The 15,445-nt window shown below is 46.9% G+C and overlaps 1 protein-coding gene across 6 annotated transcripts in view; it reads left to right on the top strand.

The window, feature by feature from the left end:
- ARHGEF3 (Rho guanine nucleotide exchange factor 3) overlaps window positions 1–15,445 on the top strand; it is a 245,248-nt gene that overhangs the window by 193,077 nt on the left and 36,726 nt on the right. The gene's annotated exons all lie outside the window — the stretch shown is intronic.

Here is a 15,445-nt window from a genome sequence, read left to right as displayed (position 1 = left end):
CCCTATAAAAAATAAAGAGGAAAAAAGTTGATCACAATTATACACACGATGCAACCAAGTTGTATATATGTGTGCACATCGGGCATAGAGAAGCCGGGGAAAAGAGGTCTCAGTGAGAGCACCCTCTCCCTTTTTTTGGTGTTCACCAAATTCCACCCCATGCTCAAACAGCAGTCAGTATTTTCATATGCGTTATCTCCACTGAACCTTGCACTGGCCGAGGGAGCTGAGCCAGGCAAGGACTGTCCTCCTGGTCCCCTAAGGAAACAGGGACTCAGAGAGATTAGGAGGCATGTTTTGCCCAGCCTTGACCTCTTGACACACCACCATGCTGGCCATAAGCTAGTCCTGTTCCTGAGTGAGGTCAGCGGGGTGTTCAAAGCGAACTGAATTGAATTTTGCCAGAACACTGCATACAGCCAGCAAGGGCACCGGTGGGTCCTTCCCTTGGCCTGCGCTCCAGCAGGTCCAAGTGCAAGACTTATTTTATATTTGATATGAGATCGGTGCTAGAGTCATCCCAAAGCCCACAAAGAATGGGTAGAGACACACATCTTCACATGCAGGTGGTACCCCTTAAAGTGATGTCTTTCTGAGCTCTGCAGTTGTGATGTTTGCAGCAGAGGTTGTAATTAAATGGTAAGGGGAAACAGGGCATTTCCCCGACGGTCCTGTTTCCGTAGATCCCACTAGAAGTTGGCAACCTGACTGAATTAAATTGAAAGCCTATGACAAGACTTTATAAAAAAAAAAAAATAGGTGTAAATGTTTAGCAGGTGCTCCAAGTTGTCAGATTCAGAACTTTGGGGCCTTCCTGGAAGAAGAAGCCACAAGGGAAAAGGGCACCAGCCAGTGGGTGGACAGAGATGGATTGGGGCATGATGGCCAAGGAGGTAAATGATAAGGCTGCCCTCCTGTGCCTTCTGACCTGGACACAAGGCCAGTGCAAGCTGCCTTCTCAAGTGTATTATTTTCTATTGAAATGCTAACATATCATAATCCCCCCGTGATGTAGGCATGTCAAGAATGACCCCAGTCAAATACAGAAAAGATCATTAAAGGTCACTGGTGCAGACTATTTTTTATTTTTGACTTCATACAAGTGGGGGAGGGGTGCGGGTGGCTCCTCAGGACCCTGTTAGGGTTTGGGGTCATTCTCACATAGCTTGTCAGCCATCCACCTTGCCGGCTGCTGATTGTTGCGGGGGCTTCTGGGTGTGGTCTTACAGAAGGGATCTGAAACCGCTGTAAAAAAGGAAGTAGACTTGTTAGAAGAGAAAAAAAAATGATGGTAACTTAAGTGTCAGCCACAGATACACCATGAAAAGTCACCTCCTTCCGCCTCAGCTGCTTGGTGACTTATCAGAGACCTCCCAAGGAGACAGCGTTTTTTGAAAAAATGCCTTGTTTTTTCACATTAGCCTCTGAATGCTTTATGTCCAACCTCTAAGGGCCCAGGAGAGAAAGTTTTTGTTCTGGCTAACATCAAGGAATGGGAGCTTGCTTGGAAGACACTCAAATGCTCATCTGAATTTCCTCAACAGCGTTTATTTCTACGCTTGTTCTTTCGTGAGTTCCCTGCTAGCTGGGGACAGACACAAGTAAGCTCAGCCTCTTGGGACCTCAGAGTCTTTATTTCTGTAATGAGAGGACTAGATTAGATCATTAGTTCCCAGGAAGTGGGTTCATACCACTTGGGGTAGTTCGAATGATACAGGGACAAAATAATTTTGAATCACTTTCTCTTTGAAATTCTATTCTGATCCTTCTGATTATGTCAAAGAGAAAGCCTTAGTTGGAGCTAGTGTGTCTTTAACCCCTCTCCATCACATGCTAATTTCCCTTTTTTTTAACAAAGCCCAGGCTTCAGGCTTGGAAGCTTTGACCAGCAAGGGTATCTAACAAGAATTTAACAACGGGGTTCATTTTTTAAGGTTGGTTTCTGTTTATGGTAGGTGACAATGGTTTTGCATTGAAGGCATTAATATCATTTATTTTTACAATACATTTACTTAAAGTATGAGTAATTTAAGGAAGCATTAAGTATATAATAGCTCAGCTGATATGTACATGTGGCACAAAATTGTCATAATGGTAGAAAGAGTTTGGAAATAATGCATTAGGTGTATTCAGGGGGCTTTTCCAGGATTAGAACTCTAAACAGTAAACTCCCAAATTTGGGTACAGCCACTTGCAGATTAAGCCTGAAATTTGGATTTTGAGCCTATTTCAGATACTAAGCTTTTTAGTTAAAAATTGGCTTTCACGTGGCATAGAAAATTGTTGCAGACTACATGTTAGCCTATTTGAAAACATAAAACTGGATGTCTCTTCTAAGAACAAAAATCTTTTTTTTCAAAGCTTCAGAAGTTCTAGCTGAAATCATTTAACCAATCCTCTTCCTTTTCCCCTTCACCCTGAGGGACAGACTGGGCAAGGTCTTAGTGTGCGGCAGCCAGAGTTTAGTGGTTAGGCACTTGGATTTGAGGGTCACACTGAGCTGAGGTCGAATCCCAGCCAAGTGACTTTGGACAATGACCCATCTTCTGAGCCTCAGTTTCCTCATTTATACATGAGAATTTCCAAGGGAATTGTGAGGATGAAATGGCATACGGAGGGCTTCCACAGATCATTCACAGAAGCAGCTGTTTTCAGTGTATATCTCTTGAGTGGGAGCTGCGGATGGTCACCCCTCTCGAGGGGTCTGCTGGGAGGTCACTCATTCTTTTGTAGGAAATACCCACCCAGTTTCCCAGGAATCCAAGTTGGCACTGGGCATTATTTTCTAAAAAAACAAAAGATGTTCCAAGCACACTGGCAAGCCTCACATTCATTCCTGCCAGGCAGGATGAAAAAAAAAAAATCAAGTGTGGTTTTCTAGTGTTCCCAGAATGGCTTTCAAACAGGGAGTGGGGAGTGAGCTCTGGGTAGAGAGGGGCCTTGGTCACAGAGATGAGGAGTGTGTCATTCATCCCCAAGGCTGGCTCCCACCTGACACACGTCATCTGGGAATCTTCACCAAGCCCCGACCACCGGCCCAGACCCAGGGCAGGTGAGGAGGGTTAGGTTGCTTTGGGAGTTCTTCATGTCCTGTTCATTAGCAGGATGATTTAATTATAAATAGATTCTTTGTTAGAAATGGGGGGCAACTCCACAGCATGATGGGTATGGGCCGGACACCTAAAAATGACCCCTGGTGCTCTTTGATTGTCAGTACATGTTTACTGAGACCAGATTCTGCCTACCATTTTGTTCCCTGGGTTTAGAAAAGAAGACAGAGGCATGCTTTCTACCCTCAAGAAGCTTCTGTTTGAGTTTGAGCAAGTCATTCAGACCTCTAACAGTGATCGGCAAGCAGGCAGTGGTTGTCAACCAGCAGGAAGCAGATGGGGAAGCGGGCAGTCTCATTGGGGTGCTTAGCAGATTAGATCAGGAGGGGGGCACCGAAGAGCCTCCTGATGCTGGGTGCTAACACACCAGTCCCCAGGTGTGCCCTTAAGGACACAGAGGGCAGTGTCTGTGGGGGGCCCATGAGCCAGGGTACCCGTGTCCCTGGCCAGGGGAAGAGCCCAGAGTGACCATGATCCCCAAGTGACAGGCTTGAGTGTTGAATGAACAGCTGCTGATTTTCCACTCCCTGCCTCAGTTTCTACAACTCGTCTGCCTCTACAGGCTTTGTTTCCATCAGGGTGGGAATCACAGGGCTGTGGTTAAGAATGCAAGCCTTGCAAAGCGGCAGCTTCGGGCTCAGTCTTGGCTCTGGCATTGACTGCTGGCCCTGTGACCTTAGGCAAGGTTCTTCACCCCTCTGAGCCTCAGTTGCCTGCTTTGTGAAATGGGTCTATTGAAAGTACTAACTTACATCAAGGAAATCATGCACAGGAAGCACTTGGGCACAGCCTGGCATGAAGTCACCCTCAGGATTGTTGCCGTTCTGAGAGGCAGTTGGGTGTCCTGGGAGGCCAGCGGGGCAGGCATGACCAGGCAGGCTTTCAAGTCAGGAAGACTGGAATTCAAATTTCAGCTCTGGCAGTTAATTGCTGGTATGAATTGGGGCCCTTCACTCCTTGAACACCTGCTTCCTCTTCTGTGTAATGGGGTGGTGGGGTTGCACGTGGTATGATGAGCATGTGCAGGTGCTGGCGCCTGGCACAGCGCTAGGCACAGGTGACTCAAGGGCTTGTGGTGCCTCTGCCCCCCACCCCCAGTTGCTCCCACTGGCGCTGCGGCACTCCCCTCTCTTCTCTACAGTCAGTAGTCACACATGGGTTGGGTGTGGAACAATGACTCTGTTCCTAGAAAACGTCTAAAATTTCTGTTCCTGGAATCTGCGAGTAGGTAGGATCCCTGGCAGCAGGTAATGTATTTAATAGCAATTCGGGAGGCTTTGCAGGGTCAGGCGGCTCCTGCCACCTCTCTGCACAGCCTTGCTCTGAAAATTCGGGAGCAGCCCACAGCTTGACACCTAAGTGGCAGGAGGACAGAGCGCCTGGCCAGGAAAGGAGCCCTTTCCTCACCCCCTGGGGGAACGTGGGGCACCTTTTCCTGGAACCTGTGCCAGGTTAGACCCCCAGTGGAATTCCAGAGGAACTCCCCTCTATAGCTGGCCTCTGGGAACTTTGCCCCTGTCTGCCAGAGGAGTACTCTACCTCAACAGTAAGTAACTGTTTTCTTTGGCACAAAACTGCCTTTGTCTTTTCTGAAAACTCTTATTGGCATCCCTTGCCACTGAAGCTCCAATGGCTAAACCAACACTTTTCCCAAAACCAAAGAGCCAAATCACAGGTCTGTATTTGCTTATTTTCATTTAAGTCAACCGCCATTGTCTATTCATTTTCCCTCTGGTGTCTTTGTAATTGAAATGAGCTGCGAGTGACCTGGGGAGCAGAGCTGGGTTTCTGAGGCCAGGGCATCCTTTGTCCTGTGTGCAATACGTTCTTTTACAAATTTACAGGCTTCTGAATTTTAATAGACTGTAGATAATGATACATCTGGTTGCATATTAATTGCTGAGAGTGAGAAATAACACATAATCACTATGTTTCAAGGTTGCAAGCGTACAGCCCCAAGAGCTAGTGTTTGTTAGGAACCTTTGGAAAAATCCATTGTCGGTGGGCATTTTGAAATTGCTGTCATTAAAAACGGGCAGCAGAATGAAAACTGCCTCAAATAAAGTCAGCCTTGTGTTCTGCCTGTGTTGCACACACATCTCCCGAGGGATAACATTTTGAAGCTATACATCGGCTCTGTTGGGCAGCAGAAAGGCCACATGTATCCATTATAAATTACCTACCTCACAGCTTCCTGAACAGCATGTTTTGTACCTTAGTTTCTACGTACCACTGCTCAATGGGTGGCCAGATGTCTGCTGAAAGCCGAAAACAGAAAAGTGTTAAATTTTTAAAATTTTATTCCCAATTCAATCAAGCCCTTGTGGCTGTGACTGGTAGCTTTTTCCATTTTGAATAATCAGACTTCAGGGTATTCTGTTCTCAGCTGAGTGCAGCCTGTTCTAAAACACCTGAGCGTGGCATTTGCTGGTGCTAAGTGGACGCATGTGCTGCTGAGGATGGATGTGGATCAAGGGACCTGAAGGGATAAATTGTGCTGGGAAGGACACTGCGGGCCACCAGGGAGCATGCAAATGCATTTTGTTTCTTCCTGGAGGCCACGCTTCTGCAAGGCCTGTCTGCTCAGACTCCTTGTTCTTGTCAAAAACAGAAGCTGGCTGGGCAGCAAGAGAAAGGGAGCCATGCCTTGTCCTGCAGGCCTGGTGTCCTTGGTCAGGTGTCCCTGTACGTCTTTACCCAGCAGCCAAGTGTGGGATCCCTGGTCCCAGCCTAGTCTCCCATCAGATGGCAGGCCTGGCTGTCAGCTTTGCTTGCCTGTGATGTGTTTGATCAGCCCAGATTTAGCTAGAACAGTCTGTCCTTCCTTTGGGACATGGAGATTAAGATCTGTGCATCTTTTTTCATCTCTGTACTTCATTGTCCTTTTCTGGGAAGCTAAGATAATGTTGAGCTTCAAAGGATGACAGGTGGATGAGAGAGAGAAGGAACACGTCAGTGGGTATGTGCAGTCCTTTCTGAAAGCCAAAGGTAACGTGTTATTTGGGGGAGGATTTTCACTTTGCACACCTGAGGTGGGTTCAGTGCCCGGAGTTCCTGTCATTGCTAATCCCAGATCATATTGACATCTGGCATGATTGGTGACCAGCTCTTCTAACCCGTAATTCAGTGACCTGGGGTGAGGTGAGAGAGAGGTTCTATGCAGACCTCAAGACCCACCTACTTGAGTCCCCTTCCCCAGCCCAGGTTCTTATCTTGGGATTTCACGACCGACGTGTGCCTCTCCTGGACATATCCTTGGACCCTGCCAAACCGCTCCCTGTTGTGCTCTGTCCAGCCAGAGCTTGACTAAACAGATGATAAAGCTGCAGGAAGAAAGGGAAGCAGGAATGTGGAATCTAAATACATGGTCTCATAGCAGCCTGCGGCCTCAGTGGCCAGCACATGTCATTGGTGGGATTGTGGCGGGTGACAGGGAACTCCAGCTTTGTCCCTGGGAGGCCCAGGACAAAACCCAGTGCTCCAGGGATGCACAAAGGCAGGAGAGCAGACTGGGGAGAGAGCGCACATCAGAAGGAAGGGCAATAATCTGATATTTACAGGGGCATCTTACAGGGCAGGCTTGTCCCAAGCACAGTGCACATATGCTCCGTGTCATCTTCCCATCAACCCTGTGAAGGGGAAGGAGAGTTACCCCCACTTCACAGGAGAGGAGACTAAGCCCATGGAGGTTACATTGTTGGCCCAAGGTGAGAGGCTATTGAGGCCATAGGGCACTGTGCTCTAGCCACATATTTTAGCCTTAGAGCCTTTGCAAATAATTGCCACATTCTTTGGGCCAGGGTGATAGGAATTTTGTCACTTGCTGCAGAGACTAGCTCATTCTAAGCTCTGGGGAAGCCTCAGCAAATCTCTTTAAGGTCCCCTGCAGGTCTGTGCACACCAGTTCCCCAGTGCTGCAGCGGGGCTGGAATCCCCAGTGGCATTCTTGCCTCCTGTCCCCTCCAACCCAACCCAAGGGCAAGGCAGGGAATCCTTTTTACAGAGATCAGCAAATGCAGAATTTATATCCCACCAAGGGTTTCCAAGAAGTTAGTAGGAAATGACTGACTGTGAAACCCCAGAACCCACATGAGACCTTCCTCTGGGCTATGTGGCTGTGATCAGGCCACCACTGCCACCCCAGCTGCCTCGTTGGCATCCTCCAGCCAGGGATGTGCCGCTTGGCCCCATTTCCCAGACCTGGGTATGGGTGTGGTGTGATGGGCACAAAACTTCTGTGGCATTCGTACCAAACGTGCATAACCTGAATCTAATCATGAGAAAACATCTTCTGGGCCCGAGGCTGGTCTCCCATAAGGGCCACAGAGACATGACTGCTGGCAGCCCTTCTTCAGAGGTCAAACTCTTCCAGTGCTTCAGCTCTGAGCATCTTGGCCTGTCTGCCTTGACCGGAGTACGAGCTCTGCTAGTCATTCAGAAGGCAGCTGTGGAGCCAGGGACCACGAAATATTTGGCTTCCTCTTTCTCTGAAGGTTCGGAGTGCCATGTCTGGGCATGACCAAAATGAATTTCAGGCGATGGGCTGGCATTTGCTAAAAGGAACTTATCTGGGGCGTGGGTGTGAGTTTCTCCTTCTGCCCAAGGTTAAGTAATAATAACATCCTGTGTAAGAGAACTTGAATGTGGTTTTCTGCAAAACTTCAATGTTTTAGGGCTCTTTATTAGATGTGTTTAATCTTGGGCCAATTTAACCAGTAGCAGACTAATAGAATAACAAATTTGGGCTTGCTGCCAGGACAAATGTTGACTTACCCTTACAATGTTGACTGAAACGAGTAACTTTGAAAGTAATTGAGGAGTGAAACCTTAGCCAAAAATACAGTGTCTGAAAGAGTGGCTCTGTTTTATTTTACTGGCACTGCTAAGAGATTATGCTCATAACCTAGGCTGCCGCTGTCTGCTCCAGCTCCCGGAGAGTCCCATATTTTACTGCATTATTTCCCAGGGTTCTTCTCTTCTTTTTCCAGCCCATAGCCTTCATTCAGCAAAATGAATTTCCCCATGGCGGACAAGTAGGACAGGTTATTTTTCCAAAGTGGGGGTCAAAACTCAGTGGTAGCGAGAATAAAGATAATAACTTGCACGAGGTCTTCCCTCAGAAACAAAATGGTATGCCACCTACATTAGCCCTCAGAGTTGGCAGTCAAATTCATTGCCTCTCAGGGGTATGCTTGGTGAGATCTGTCTCCCTCATCCCATACTTTCTCCACTTTGCCATTCAGTGTGTACGAACATCAGGGAGCTATAGTGTTCTGCCTGCATGTGTTTTAGACGTGAAGGGGGGAAGGAAATGAAGCTGGGGTGGGCACAGAAATTGTCATAAAGTGTGATTTCTCTCGATCCTCATTTTTTTATCTGCATCTTTTGGGAAGCTGTGCTTGGGGCAGGGACCGAGCAAGCTTTCAGAGGCTCATGCCAGCATTGTCCAAGCTCAGTCGAGTGTCCCCCTGATGCCTCTCCCTTAACCAAGGCTTCCCTAAAAGCAGCCATGCCACAGACAGACTTCAGCCAGACTCCGTAGGTGCTGCCAGGCTCAGGCAAAGACCAACTGGATATACAGAGAGTAAATATAATCTCTCCAACCTCAGTGGGTTCCGTGAGTTACAGCGCTGGGAGTTGATGGTTTAGTTTGCGGATTTGCCCTTCTTGTGACAGCCCCATCATCTGCTGTTTAGCATTTTATTTCCATGCAGGGAGACTGGACAAATTGTTGGATCCTGAACACAGCCATCCCACTCTGTCTGCAGCTTGGCCATGAGACTGAACAAACTCAGATGTCATTCTGTGCATTTTATTCATCCAGGCTCTCCTTATTTGCCATTAGCCAAAAAAAGAAAAGAAAAGAAAAGACCCACACATACGAAACCAGCATAAAGAAGGAGATTTGGGGATGTTTTCCTTATAGCATCTGATACAGAGAGATTTGGTCCATTTCATCAAAGAGGAAATCAAATCTCCCTCGAATGCACAGGGCCAGGCAACCAGACTTGCAGCTGGAGAAAATAAACACAAGGGTGTGGCTGGCATCTCTGGGATCAGCCAGGACCAAGGTACTGGGGATTCCTCCGGGAGCCGGTCCTGGCTGTGTGTCAAAGTCCACAAAGCCCATAGTCCTGTCTGTTGAAATCGCTGAGCAGCATCTCTGGAGGAAAATTACTGTTCTGAGTTTGAAGACATTTTGCTCATCTTCTGGGTTAGAAACCAATAATTCTGCAATGTATTCGGCCTAATCAATGAAGCCAGGTTTCCGTTGGAATTTGGGCCTCATTATTTGCCTTTCAACTTCCGGTAACAGATGACCCCAGTCAGTTAGCTCTGTGCCAGGGAAAAGAGAACAGAAAAAAAAAAAATTAATGGAAAATTTGGGGTTAGAAACCATTATTTCATTGCTGTCTTTTTCTGTTTCCAAAAAAAATAAGATGAAGAGTCACTTGTAGGCTCCAAAGAAGCTCCCCTTCCTGTTCCTCCAGTGCCAGTCCTCTGGCCACCCAGCTCTGTGGAGGCCCTCAGTGTTGCCTCTGTGCCCTGCCTGTCCACACCTGCCCTGCTCCCTGCCACTCCAGCCAACATGGACTCCCTTGGCTGCCCTGCCTGTTCTCCCGGTGCGGCCGAGAGCCGCTCCCAGCACGGTGACACCCGTCCACTTCAGTGACGCCGCAGTGGCAGATGCTAAGTGAACACTTGCAGATTGGATTTTACAGGATGCACACATAGTCGCAAAGTATCTCTTCCAATATATGTGTTCGTTGCAGATGGAATGGGCAGAACTTTACATTAGAGAAATCCAGCAGATACCACCTGTATTCGTTTCCGAGGGCAACTGTAACAAAGTCCCATAAGCTGGGTGGTTTAGAACAGCAGAAGTTTATTTCTCACTGTCCAGGAGACTAGAGTAAGGTAGCAGGGCCATGCTTGGAACCCTGCTGGGAACCCTTCCTTGCCTCGTCCTGGCAGCTGGTGTTCGCCATTCCAAATAAGGTTGCAGCCACGGGTGTGGGGGTAGAACTTCAACGTTCTCTTTTGGGGGGATTACAGTTCAGCCCATAACACCACCTTAACCAAGTGATCAAGGTTAACATCACCAGTAACAAGAACATTACATCATGTACCCCCTGATATCATGTACAGAAAAGATCACATGCGTTGTATTCTTGTCAAAAATGCATAATCTGAATCTAGTAATGAGAAGACGTCAGACAAAGCCAAACAGAGACACATTCCACAAAACAACCAACCGCTATTCTTCAAAAGTGTCAGTGTCATGAAGGACTGGGGAACTGTCACAGATTGGAGGACACTATAGAGATGGGACCATGAAATGTATGTGGGATTCTGGATGGATCTTGAAACAGAAAAGGCACATTAGTGGGAAAACTGGTGACATCCCAGTAACTCCTTTAACAGTTTGGTTAAAATGTTTTAGTGAGGTTAACATCTGAGTTTTGATCTTAGTTCTGTTAAACATCTTAGTTATGTGTGATGTCAGCATCAGGGCAAGAGAGGGGAAGAGCGCCCCGGAGCGCCCTGTGCTATTTTTTCAATGCTTGTATAAATCTAAAATTATTTCAAAACCAGTTTTGTAAAAAAGTGAGTAATGCATACATCGAGTGATTATAAAATCACTATTCTTAGAGACAAAGGGAAAGAGGAGGAGAAATAATCTAGTAAAAACGTACCAATGTGTGAGTCCTATTTGAGGTTGTGTTAATCGAGAGCTTGCACAAAGCAGTGGGCTCTGTGCTCATCATGATCTCTTGGGCAGAATAGTGTAGCAGAGCTGTGTGGTCCCGCGTATGATCCGCATGTTGCCTCTGTCCGCTGGGATACGTGACCTGCGTTAATGCCCCTCGAACCTCAGCTCCCTCATCTGTAAAATGGGGCTGATGGTATTAGCTTCCTCATAGCATGTTCTGAAGATGCCGTGAGCGAATCCACATAACGCTCTCAGCTCAGTGCCTGGCGCAGACTGTGAGTTCCCAATAAATGAGGTCTTATCCCCAGAATTCTCACTACTGCATTCTGAGAGGATTATTTCCCCATTTTTTTCAGATGAAGAAACTGGGTAAATGATTTGCCCAAGATCACTCGGCTAGTAAGTTTGAGAGCCAGCCTAAGGCAGATGGGTGGACAAGTGGATGGAGGGATGGATGAATGAATAGATAGATTTAAAATACCTACGTGGCTTATTCTCAACCATTTAGTTAGAAAATCGTCAGCCAGGGAGGAGAGTCCGCAGGAATTCTCTGAGAGGCGAGTACAGAGCGGCCTGTCAGGTCTCCACGGAGGGGGGAGTGGAGCCGTTCGAGGGAAAGCTCAAGGCCTGGAGAAGGTGAGGCAGAAGAGTCCGCGAGAGCCCCGAGCGGGTGGGGCGCCTTGGAGTGGGAGGTGTCAGGGGAAGTGAGAGCACCAGGGTATTTGTGGTGACCCAGAAGTTTTGAAGGGTGAGAATCTTGGGCAGAAACTGCAAAACAGTGTGAACCACCCTTTGGCCCTAACGAGGCGGGTGGTAAAGTTGAGGCAGTTGTCGAGTCATGAGCTTTATGTTTACTTGACTGGAGAGAGGGGCAGAGCGGGGTGAGGATCTGGCCAGGCTGGGAGGCCTCAGCCTCTTCAGGAGAAGATGGTGCTCCTGTAGGAATGGAGAGAAAAACATGAATTGGGGAGGCTGTCCTGGGGAGAGGAAAGTACAGTCACAGAGTGAAATAGATACACCGGGACAGAGGTCTGCTCTCCCGGGGCCACCTGAGCTTGAATAGCCCCTGTTTTCTCTGAATGTTTCTAAGATAAATCAGGGTTGAACTGCACCAGGTTTTATGTTGTGGAGGTCAATGCTCAGGAGCCCACAGTGGGTTTCTTAATGACAGCAAATAAAAAACCGGTCAGCAGAATAAAACAGCCTTCAGGGTGTCTGGTGGCTGGGTCGGTGCCTCTCCATGGGGTTCGCATCTTCAAGTTTAAATGTTTTGAGGAAATTCCCCCAGCTTCTGATTTCCCAGCTATGGGGACCTTTCCCTCTTCTGGCTTATATTAGTCGAGAATTATTGAAATTCAGTAGTGGGATTTTTTTTTTTTAATATTACCAGGTTTCTTTTAAATATGTTCAATTCTAAACGATATCTATCCACTCCCCTTTCTCACTAAGCCCTCACTAACAGTCAACGTAAAAATCTCAGATGGCACTTGTCTGCTCAGGTTGGCCTCCACTGGCACGTTTGCAAAAGAGATTTCTACCCCTTAGAGTAAATATTTTTATTATGGAGAATTTTGACTGTGCGCCCTAGGCAGGACCGCAGGCTGAGTCCCCTGGGGCCGGCTCAGCTCTGACAGTTACCAGCCTCCCTATGCATCCCTTTTCCCCCGTATTACTGTGAAACAGTCCTGAGGCCACATCTCATTGGACATGTTGTCCTTTATTTATATGTCTTAATGGTGAGGGAAAGTTTGTGTTAACGTTGGGGCTGATTTGTTTGGAAGGTTAGGAGAATGAAATGCACACAATACAATAGGGCTTCCATAAAAGTTAAGTCCGCCATATCCCCTGCTCACTGGGGGAGGGCCCTGCACGCGCAGCTCCAGGAAAAATATGGAAGTCAGCCTTTGCCACCTCCAGAGCCTGAAGACTAAGTGTGCCTTGGGAGGGCACGGGGCCTGGGCGTGCCTTCCCCGGGTGTTGTGTCACAGTAGCAGAGGTGAGGCTGAGGACCACTGAGCCGGGATGTGAGCCCTCTGAAGCCAGCTGTAGTAGACAGTAGTAGTCAGCCAACTATGGCTCCTGAGCCCAGTTGTGCCCACTTCCTATGGCCTTTCAAGCTAAGAATGATTTCTGTATTTTTTAGTGGTTGAAAAAAGCAAAAAAATATGTATTTTGTGATGTGAAAATTACATGACATTTGAATTTTAGTGTCTATAAATAAAGGTTTACTGGAACATAGCCACGCTCACTTATTTACATACTGTTCATGGCTGTTGGCAGAGATGGGTAGTCATGACGGAGGCTGGATGGCCCACAAAGCCCAAAATATTTACCATCTGGCCCCTTCCAGGAAGGTGTGGGACATGGCCGCTGGAACCAGCCCGCCAGCATTGAAATCCTGGCCACCTTTTGTAGCTGAGTGACCTTAAGCAAGTTGCTCATCGTGTGCCTCGGTTTGCTTAAATGATGATCGTAGCTATCTTGCAGGGATTGTAGGAGGAATAAATTAGTAAAGATCTGTATGATTTTGAGGGGAGTCCTTGAAGTAAATGTGAGCTCATCATTATCATTAAATAATGCTAGAACCTCTCAGTCACGCTGAGGTTGTAACTTCCTGTTTGACGTCAGGATGGTGAAAGCCTCTTGGGAGTTACCAGGTGGATTAAATGGGCCCCCAGGTGTGCAGTGCCTGTCAGGTAGTGCCATGCATAAGGCTTCCCCAGTATTTTCAGACATTTCAGAGACTTCTCTGACTCCATCAGCTCCTGGGCAAAGGCATCTGCTGGCAGAGGCGATCTCTCCTTTCCCTTGCTCCTGGCCAGGCACAGAGCAGCCGAGAGCAGTGCTACGTACACTGCAGTGGAGCAGTCTGTCCTGCACCAATGGCTGCATTTCTGGCCCTTCCGGGGCCATGTCTGTGGCTCTGTGAAAGTAGTCTCAGGGCAGGCACAGACATGACATGGAGGGAAGACGCTCCTACTGCCCCCCAACCTTGCTCTAGCTGCAAAAATGAAGTGTAGGGGGAATGAGTGAGGGTTTCCTGTATACCATGTCTACTAGAATGGAACTGTTTTCCATTCAAGTAGTTGTGCTAATCCTATTGAACAAAGAGTTGTGCTAGATCAAATTGATACAATAGGCATTTTCTTACATTGCATATAATCTGCTTTGGTTTCTACCTGTTGGGACAGAAGAACAAGGAGAGGATAAAAATCACCGTATTACCTAGGGAAGGAACATTCAATCTATTTAATAAAATGTCACATTAAAAACAAAATCCCATGGTGTGCTTTCTTCCCCTTTGTTTGTGATTCAAGCACAAGAGATATTTTAAATTGCTGAACCAATTGATTTATGAAAAAATGTGACCTCCATGCCTGTCTTCATTTTCTCCTTCCCTTCCTTCCACTTTTGCTTTCTTTTTTCCCTCCTTGTCCTCAGAAAAGATGAAGAGAAACATCCGATAGAAGTCAATTATTCAGTCATGATAAAAATTCACAGCAAACTTATTGCAGAAAGTAACTTTCCATACTTAATAAAGGTATCTACTTGATAAAGCAAACACAGGTCTTAATGATGAAATCTACATAATAAACATTTTAGAATCAGGAATTATACTAGTGTACCTGCTATCTCAGCTTGCAATAAAAAATGTATGGGTGGTCCTAGCCAGTGCAATAAGACAAGAAAAACAAAAGAGCTACAGGGCCTGGAAAAGATGAAATGAACTACTATTCAGAAAAAACACCTTTACAGAATACTCAGTGCCTTTTGATTTTTTTCTTGGCTTTCTTTCTTTTTAACCTCTTTAGTGAGATGCCCTTCTTCCCCATCTTAAAATTGCATAGTGGGGGTGGTGTCTGCACACAAAACAGGATACCTTGCTCCTGGGTTTAACATTGACCTTACCCAGCTTGATCTGGCAGCTAAGCTGTCAGACTCGGAAGCCTCTACAGGTTGTATTCTATCACCTCTCTGTAAAGCCCAAGACATCCCTGGTATTGCATTTGCTGGTTCTCAGTAGAGCTATTTAACTAGAATCTGGAAACATTTTCCCTGAGGGCTCTTTTTAGAAAGCAGTAAAATGTAGCTGGAGACAGACTGAGTAAATGGAAAAGAAAAATCAAATTAGCCCAAGAATTTTTTAAATCTCCTATTCTCACAGAAGCCCTCAAGAAGAACACAATAATTCATACTTTTGCTCACGTGGGTCATGTATAAAGCCTTCACCATGGATCCAATAACCCCTAAATGTCCTGGTTTTGAATTTGCAAATGTCTGCTTTGCTGGATCACAGCAGGAAATCACACAGCAGTGGTTTCTGGCTCAATTGTTCATTACCTGGGAATGCCAGATTTCCAGAAAGCAGCCCACTGTTTTTCCAAATGGGCAATGCCTTAGGAAAGGAGTTTTAAGTACAGTCTCCTGTAGCAGCCTGCACACAAGCAGAGATCCAGCATTTGAATTGTGTGTACATCTAGATGCTGTGCGGAAAACAGCTAACCGGCTGGGTCACTATATTGGGCATCAGAGTCAGCAGAACCTTAGAAAAGATGACACAGCAAATGGCACAGAGCTGAATCTTTCCCTGATCCTGCCAAGTGCACCATGCCCCCCTGCC

The sequence above is a fragment of the Manis javanica genome, chromosome 3 (assembly GCF_040802235.1).
Source record: "Manis javanica isolate MJ-LG chromosome 3, MJ_LKY, whole genome shotgun sequence".
Classification (NCBI taxonomy): Eukaryota; Metazoa; Chordata; class Mammalia; order Pholidota; family Manidae; genus Manis; species Manis javanica.
This window is presented reverse-complemented; position numbering and strand designations above follow the sequence as displayed.